Here is an 8,673-nt window from a genome sequence, read left to right as displayed (position 1 = left end):
AATACATTGGATCAGAGTGGAAAGGTTGATGGTTGGAGAAATGAAAGTTTTCCCTTCTCTTAAATGGAAAGATGTGGAGCTACGGGGGTGTGGGACTGATGTATCCATCTATTCATCCTGTCTTAAAGGAGCCTGGCCTTAAGATGAAGCTAAGACATAGAGGAAGGCAGAGTGAAGACAATTGCCAAGACTGTGAGTCCTGATCAAATAGCACCTGACCCTCCCCTTCCTCTGTGTTTTTCACTTAAGTATGCTGTATCTTTTTTTTGGTACAGTTTGAATTGGATTTTCTGTTTCTTGCAATCAAACACATGTCACTGCATGGATTTCTGAAAGGCCACTTCTTTCACATGGGACTCCTTCCTGGATAGTCCTAGTCATAACTTCAGGAAGAGCAATTCCAAACAGAAAACAAAACTCTCGCCAAAAGGAAGTCAGAATATTAACTCAAAGAGCATCCAGGATGGATTTTATGCAGTTTTGATGCAGCTTAACCTGACGCTCAAGGCCTCTAATTAGAGGTGATGTGTATTGACTTGCCCAAATATTGAGTTTCCCTAAGTTAGTTTGTATTTGTGAGAACAAGGGAAATAAATCACATACATGGCTTAGGTGTAACCTTACAGTGCTGAATAAATGTTTTGCATCATGTAAGTGCTTAGAAAATGAGAGTTGAACCCAAGTAAAGTCAGTTCCTATCTTTGCCTTCAGCACATCTTCTAGAGGTTGAGAAGAAAGGGAGTTCCCCTTGCCACTGCCAAGCTTTGGGATATGAAACAAACTCCTGTGACTAGAGTTCTCTCCTGTTAAGTCACCAGCAACTAGTGCAGGGACTGGCCTGGAGTAAACACTCAAATATTTGTGAATAAATTCATTTTGTATTTGGAACCACAAACTCAAGTTGTCCCTTAATCTCACACAATTCTCTTTTTTTCTTTCTTCAAAAATTCTGTTCTATTTTCACCTTTCTCTTAATATCCTCTCTTGAAAACTGATTCTCAACTATAGAATGGAGGTTACAGAGGCTGAGGGCTGGGGGAAATGGGAGATAATAGTCAAAGGGTCCAAAAACCTTGATTATCTCTCTCTGTCTTTGGAGATCTATTGCATTGCATGAAGAATATAGTTAACAACAGAGCATTGCACACTTCTAAATTGCTAAGAGGGTAAATCTCAAATGCTCTCAGCACAAAAAATTATAAAGTATTTGAGATGACACATATGCTAATCAATTATATTTAATTATTTCATATTGAATTTATAAGTCATAAAATCACTTTGTATCTCGTTAATATATACAATTATAAATTGCCAATTTACAGTAAAGAAGACAAAAACTTATTCTCAGCCAATAATTTGGGGTCAAAGGTGAACAAGGAACGACTGGGCCTTCTTTATATCTCCACTAGCAGATTCTTATGTCTCCTTCCATCTGCACACATTTATTCATTCATGTAATAGATATTTATTGGACATTTACTTCAGCCAGGCTCTGTGTATACAGAGATAAAAAAGATAGATGAAGTCTCTTCCCTTGTGAATTTTAGTGGGAGAGTAGATACAAACAATTAGTGGAACAAAGCAATATAAAGCATACTTTCATCTAGTGATTTTTGTGCTCTGAAGAAACTGTAACAGGGTACAAGCTACATAGAAACGAGGGATGAAATAGTCAAGGAAGAGCTCTTTAAACAAGTAATATTTGAACAAAGCCCTAAATAACAAAGAGAAAGCCATATGTTATGGTTGTCTCACATGTGAGACAATGCAAGAAGGTTCAGAGGAGAAATCATTGGATTGTAAGAGGCTTAACCCAATCCATTAATCAATCCCCTGATGGGGTTACCTGAGTGGTAGCCGAAGTGGTGAGGTGTGGCTGGAGGAGGTGGGAATTGAGGGCGTGGCTTTGGGGTATATATTTGTACCTATCAAGTGGAGACCTCTCTTTCTCTGCTTTGTGGTCATCACGTGAACTGCTTCTCTCTGCCCCACTCTTCCACCATGATGTTCAGCCTCACTGGGAGCCCCAAGGAATGGAGCTGGGCTTCTATGGACTAAGACCTCTGAAACCGTGAACCTTCAAATAAACTTTTCTTCCCTAAAATTGTTCTATCAGATCTTTTAGTCACAGCAGTGAAATAACTGACTAAAACACCATATTAAGATTCATAGGAAGAAAATCCCAGACAGAGGAAATAGCAAAAAACAAAGCACCTGAGGCAGAATAGAAGGGATTTGTTCTGGGAATACCAAGGAGACTGGATGGAGCACAGTGAGAGGAGCAGTAGGGGCAGAGGTCCACAGATTGGGCAGGCGATGCACCCTATAGGGGAGATGACCCATCTCCTCTACTTTCCTTTCACAGGACAATGGAGGGTTCCCTCCCACTTGAAGCATTCTCTTTTGTTGGCATCTGTGCCATCAGTGGCTGCCTGTTTTTTCCTCACCATTTGTCTTTGTTGACTCCTTTTTTTTTTATTGTACCTCTTAATCCCAGAGTGGACAAGAGCTCACTCCTTGGACCTCTTCCCTTCCCTTCCCTTCCCTCTTCTCCCCTCTCTTCCTGTTCTTTCCTCTCCTTCTCTGTTGCTCTCTTTCCTGCCCCCTCCCCTCTGATTTCATCCAGACCCATACCTTTAAATATCATCAGTGTAGTCACTGGCAGGGGACAGCCTAGATTTACATACTGTATTTAGCTTTCTATTTTACATCCCTACTTTGATGAAAAAAAATAAGCATCTCAGAATTAACCTCATTCCAGACATGTGCTTCCTGAAGTTTCCTCTCTCTTAATGGCACACACCACTGGGTTGTTCAAGCTAAGAACTGGAGTCTCACACTTGATTCATTCTTTTTCTTACTCCCCACCTTCAGTTCATCACCAAGTTTTGTGTGTCTACCTCCAAAATCTCAACTTTGTCCCTTTTACTCTATTTCTTTTGCCACTAACCCTTCACATCTCACATTGACCAGCTTGTCTTTCTGTTTCTGTCCTTTTTCCTGGGAACTGTGGGGAAAAAAAACTGTCTTTCTCTAAAAAAAATAAATGGTCTCCAAAAACAAAAAAGTAAGTCAGATCATGAGAAGTCCCCGCTTACAACTCAATATTTTCCAATAACTTCTGCATTATACCAAAGTACATATAACATAAATGTACAGTGTGCATTTCAGTGGCATTAAGTAGGTTCACATTATTATGCATCCACCATGGGCATCCATTTTCCATCATCACAAACTGAAATGCATACTAATTAAACAATGACTTCCAACTTCCCCCTTTCTGCAGGCCTTGAAATTACTACTGTAATTTCTATCTCTATGAATTTGAATATCCTAGGTAACTTACATAACTGGAAGTGGAATCAAATACCATTGTCTATTATTTCACTTACTATAATGTTTCCAGTTTCAGCCATATTTTATCAAAAATCAAAATTTTATTCTTTTTAAAGGTTGAATAATATCCCATTGTATGTATATATCATATTTTGTCTATCTAATTATCTGTTGATGGACATTTGGATTGTCTTTACTTTTTGGCTCTTGTGATCAGTTCTGGTAGAATATTGATGGACAAGGATCTGATCCAATCTCTGTTTTCAACTCTTTCAGACATATATAAAAGTAGAATTGATGGATCAAATTTATTTTTAATTTTTGAGAAACAATCATATTGTTTTCCACAGTAGCCATACTACATTTTATCTTTACCAGCAATGCACAAGTGTTTCAATTTCTCTATAACATCATCAACAATTGTTATTTTCTGCTTGCTTATTTTTAAACAGTAGTATTTTAATGAGTATGGTGTGGCATCTCATTGAAGTTATTATTTGCATTTCCATAGTGCTAATGATGTTGAGCAATTTTTCATGTAGTTATTGGCCATTTATAGGTTTTCTTCAGAGAAATGTCTACTTAGTCCTTTGTCCATTTTTGAATTGTTTATTTAGTTGTTGAGTTGCACCAGTTCATTGTGTATTATGGATATTAACTTTTTATCAGATATATGATTCATGAATATTTTCTTCCGTTATGTGAGTTACCTTTTTTGCTTTGTTGGTAGTGTCCTTCAATGCCCCAAAGTCTCAAATTTTGATGAAGTTCAGTTCGTCTAGTTTCTCTTTTGTTGCCAGTGTTTTTGATGTTATATCCAAGAAACCACTGCAAAATCCAATGTCATGAAACTTTTCTCCAATGTTTCCTTTTAATAGTTTTATAGTTCTAGTTCCTGCATTTAGGTCTTTGGTCTATTTTGAGTTAATTTTTGTATATGGTGCTTCAAGAACTTTAAAAATAAAACCCAAACAGGATCTAGCATATTTCGACTTTATCTCAGCATTCCAACCTCCCCACCCCATGTCACAACACCCATGATGGTCCCCTTTCTGTGTTTTTAGCACATTAAGCTTTTGTCTTTGTCTGAGCCTTCATATTTATTCTGTCTAGGTAATTCTTTGCATGGGTGGTTCATGCCTGTCCTTCAGGTTTCAGCTCAAATATCATGTTCTTACAGAGACTTGATTTGGCTACTCTTTCTCTTCTAGCTCTCCCATCTATTACCCTGTGTTCCTTTCCTAGCTTATTGTTTTTATTTCAATCCATTTCTTTTTTAATAACATTTATAACACTTAGAATTCCTGCAAATGCCATGGTTATTTGTTGGCTTGTTTCTTGTCCAAGTCCTTTCCCATAAATGAGGGAATGTGTCTGTCTGGATGACTGCTAATCCCCTGTGTCTAAACACTACCCAGTGCAAGCAGGGCCTCCAAACAATCTTGATAAATGAATGACTAGGTACAAGAATGAGTCACTGGCTGCCAGGGAAGTAGCTCATCAATGCATTAGTCAAGAATTCTCTCTCTCTTTCTCTCTCTCTCTTCTTATATGCTCTCTGCTAAGCCTCAGAACTATGGAAAAGTATCCTAAGTCTCTCTTTTAAGATGGTCAATCAGCCTATCAGTCTATCTATCAAGAATTTGATGGATATTAAAACTGCATCTATTCGTTTATGCCTATTTCAGATACTGTGGATCAAATCTATTTAAACTCCAAAATGCGTTGTGTTTGTATTTGACTGTCCTTTCTGTCCACCAGCTGACACATGCTGCTCTGTTGTTTCACTCTGAGAACTGATGTGCTAAACTTTTGGAGCCTGATGAATGGGTTTTCTAGAATGGAGAGGGATGGGAGTGGGGTGGTGGTGGTGGGTCATGGGATAGTGGTGGGTATTTAGAGAAAGTTTTGGTGGGACTATCTGCAATATTGCATGAAAATGGTCCTTTGTTGATTGTTGCTGATTATTATTATTTTTAAATATATTTAATTTTTTTAGTTGTAGATGGACACAATACCTTTAATTATTTTATTTGTTTTTATTTTTATATGGCACCAGGGATTGAACCCAGTGCCGTACGTATGCTGTGCAAGCGCTCTACCACAGAGCCACAACCCCAGCCCCAATTGTTGCTGATTATTATGCTAAAAGAAAAAAAGTATACATAGACTCCCACTGGTGTGTAGGAAGGGATACTTCTGTAAGTCATTCACAAAATTACTCAGTCATGATGAATATGGAGTTGGGCAATAATCATCTTTTCTTGTGGGAACTCATCTTGGCAAATGATTGCCATTGATAAGCAAAATAAGAAGCAGTCTCTAATTTCTTTTAGGTTGAAAACACGATAACAGGAGTATAAGGAATGCTCCCTTTTCAAGACATTTTAGAAAAACAACAAGAAAGTTTTCCATATAAGTGTGAACGAGGGTTGGCCAGCTGGAAGCGTATTCTGAGTCTGGAATTTATGTCCGTTGGCTAGCTGATGTTGAGGAGAGCCTGTATGGACATGTTTTTGCTTTATGTGAATCCTTTCAAAAATGTGCACAAAACTGTGGCTCCCTCCTGCTGTGACTACATCTCAAAGAGCTGCTGTGGCTAACCAGGTTGGTAGACGGTTTGTCTAATTTGGTTAAGAGCATTTATTTGAGATAAAATAGAGATCAAAATATTTGAGATTAAAATATAATAAAATGTATCTTTCTGATGAAACCACATGGGAGTATATCTTTGGTCCAATGCCCAGAGAAGAATCTATGGTAGGTTGCACCTCCATCCCTCCTCTGAATCCTCTGTTATCTGTAGCACTCTTGTTTCACCTGTATTCATTCCACTGTTACATTCTGTATCCTACTGTATTAGGCAGGGTCTTCCAGAAACCGAACCAAGAGGAGATATATTTATTTATTAACAAGAAATTGCTCAGATTTTTATGGAGGCTGAGAAGTCCCAAGGACTGCCATCTTCAAGCTGGAGACCCAGAAAAGTCAATGGAGTAATCAGTCCAGGACCAAAGCCCTGAGAATCAGGGGGAACTGATGGTATATATTAAAGACAGAGGGCAATAGAAAATAAGAGGTCCCAGCTCAAATGGTGAGGCAGAAAAAAAGAGGGGGTCAAATTCTTTCTTCCTCTAGGATTTTGTTCTATTCAGGACCTCAACAGATTGAATTATGCCCACCCACAGTAGGGAGGATCTACTTTACTGAGATTAAGATCTCATCTGAAAACTGATTCAAAAGCATACTCATAATTAATGTTTAGTCTGTGTCCCAAACTGACATATAATATTAACCATTAAATATACCTACTTGACTATAGGCTCTTGAAGGAAAATACCTTGTCTTATTTATCATTGCATCCTCTGTACTCTATGGTTATCATGGCTTTCCTAAACAAACATTGATAGTAATGATAATAATTAATATTCATTGATCCCATACACTGTGGCCATGTATCAAGCTCTGTGAGTTATTTGTATTAATTCTCCCAATAACTTATTGAAATATGTGCTATTAACAGACATTATTACTAAATGTGTGTATGTGACTGTATGACCAATGTGATTCTACAATATGTATACTCAGAAAAATGAGAAATTATATCCCATCTATGTATGATACATCAAAGTATATAAGTGCATTCTACTGTCATGTATAACTAATAAAACAAATAAAAAATAACTTAAAAAAAGTTATGTTATCTGAGGGCTGAGGTTGTGGCTCAGTGGTAGAGCGCTTGCCTAGCATGTGTGAGACAGTGGGTTTGATTCTCAGCATCACATATAAATAAATAAAATAAAGGTCCATTGACAACTAAAAAATATTTTTAAAAGGTTATGTTATCTGATAGGTAAACAGAGCTGCTCATTAACTGATATGTATGTCCACTGGCTAGCTGATGTTGAGGAGAACCTATGTCTTTGTTAGCAGATATTGACCAGGCCGCTGGCTCTAAAACCTATGATCTTAACTTTACATTATGGGTAAAGAGTAGATGTGTGTTGCCTGTCAGGTATGTATGCTCCTGGATGGTGAAGCCTATTTGATCCAGACCACAACAAATCAAAAGGATAAATCTGGAAGATTTCAAAGATATCAAGTTATGGTAAAACTTGATGCTCATTTATTTATATATTCATTATGTTATGAATATTCAAATATTCATTCATTCATTCAACAAATATTTTTTAACCCAAACTATCTGCCAGGTACCAGTACAATGATATGATAATGAACAAAATGAAATATGGTCTGGGCTCTGGTGTAGCTTAACTTCAAGTGAGAATGTCAAATTGTAAAAAAGAATTATATTGATGAACATGTGAATTACTGAAAACGGAGATGTTCTAAAGAAAGAGAAAATTGTCCAAGTGATCTCATGATGGAGGAAGCAGTCCAGGGCAGGGGTCAGGAGAGGCTTCCAGAAAGAAGGTGTTGTTTTGATGACCTCTGAAGAATGATTGGAGTTTACCCAGGAGACAGAGTGTGGTTTGGGTGGGGAGAGCAGTTGAGGCTGAGGGAACAGCATGTCCAATTCCTGAGCCACAAGGGACCTCAGCACATCAAGACCTACAGTGGTAAACTTGTCCATAGTGAGCAAGCTCAGCTTAAAACCAAGCCAAACTGAATCCCAAACTGAATCTCTTTAGACTGGGTGATATGGCAGTGGGCGCGTGCAGGATTACAACCAAGTGACTTAGCGTCCTACTCATGAGGCTGAGGCAGGTCAAATGCAATTTGAGACCAACCTAGGAAACTTAGGGAGACCCTGTCTCAAAATGAACACAAAACAAAACAGAATAGAAAAAAGGAAAAAATAACTGAACCAAAGTTTTCTGTGTCTATCTCTATATATGTATATATACACACGTTTTATCCATATAGTTTATATAAAACCTTATCATTTCTCTATGCATGCATAATATGAGAAGTAAAATCATATGTAAGTATTATTCTATATTTTTTTCCTTTTTTTTTTGCCTAGGACCTTGCATTGAGCTTGCTATAAAGTCCTTATAAAGTTCTTTAAAATTTAAATACAATGTGAACATTCTTCATGTTCATGTTTCTTGTGACTTTTAATAGTAGGATATTTTATTGTATGCTCCATATTTATTAAATAAACTCTTTAATATTGCATATTTAGTGCTGTTCTTATTTTTACCATTGTAAATAATGCCAAAATAAATATCTTTGTAGAAGACTATTTTTGCATATTTTTGATTTCTTCTTTTTATATCAACTTCTACGTTTTCGATACTTATTGTCCAATCTCACTTCTATTTATAAGCCCATATGTACAACATGATTATCTATTTTACCCCTTCCTCACAA

The sequence above is a fragment of the Callospermophilus lateralis genome, chromosome 13 (genome assembly GCF_048772815.1).
Source record: "Callospermophilus lateralis isolate mCalLat2 chromosome 13, mCalLat2.hap1, whole genome shotgun sequence".
In the NCBI taxonomy this organism is placed as follows: Eukaryota; Metazoa; Chordata; class Mammalia; order Rodentia; family Sciuridae; genus Callospermophilus; species Callospermophilus lateralis.
Note: the sequence above shows the minus strand (reverse complement) of the source record.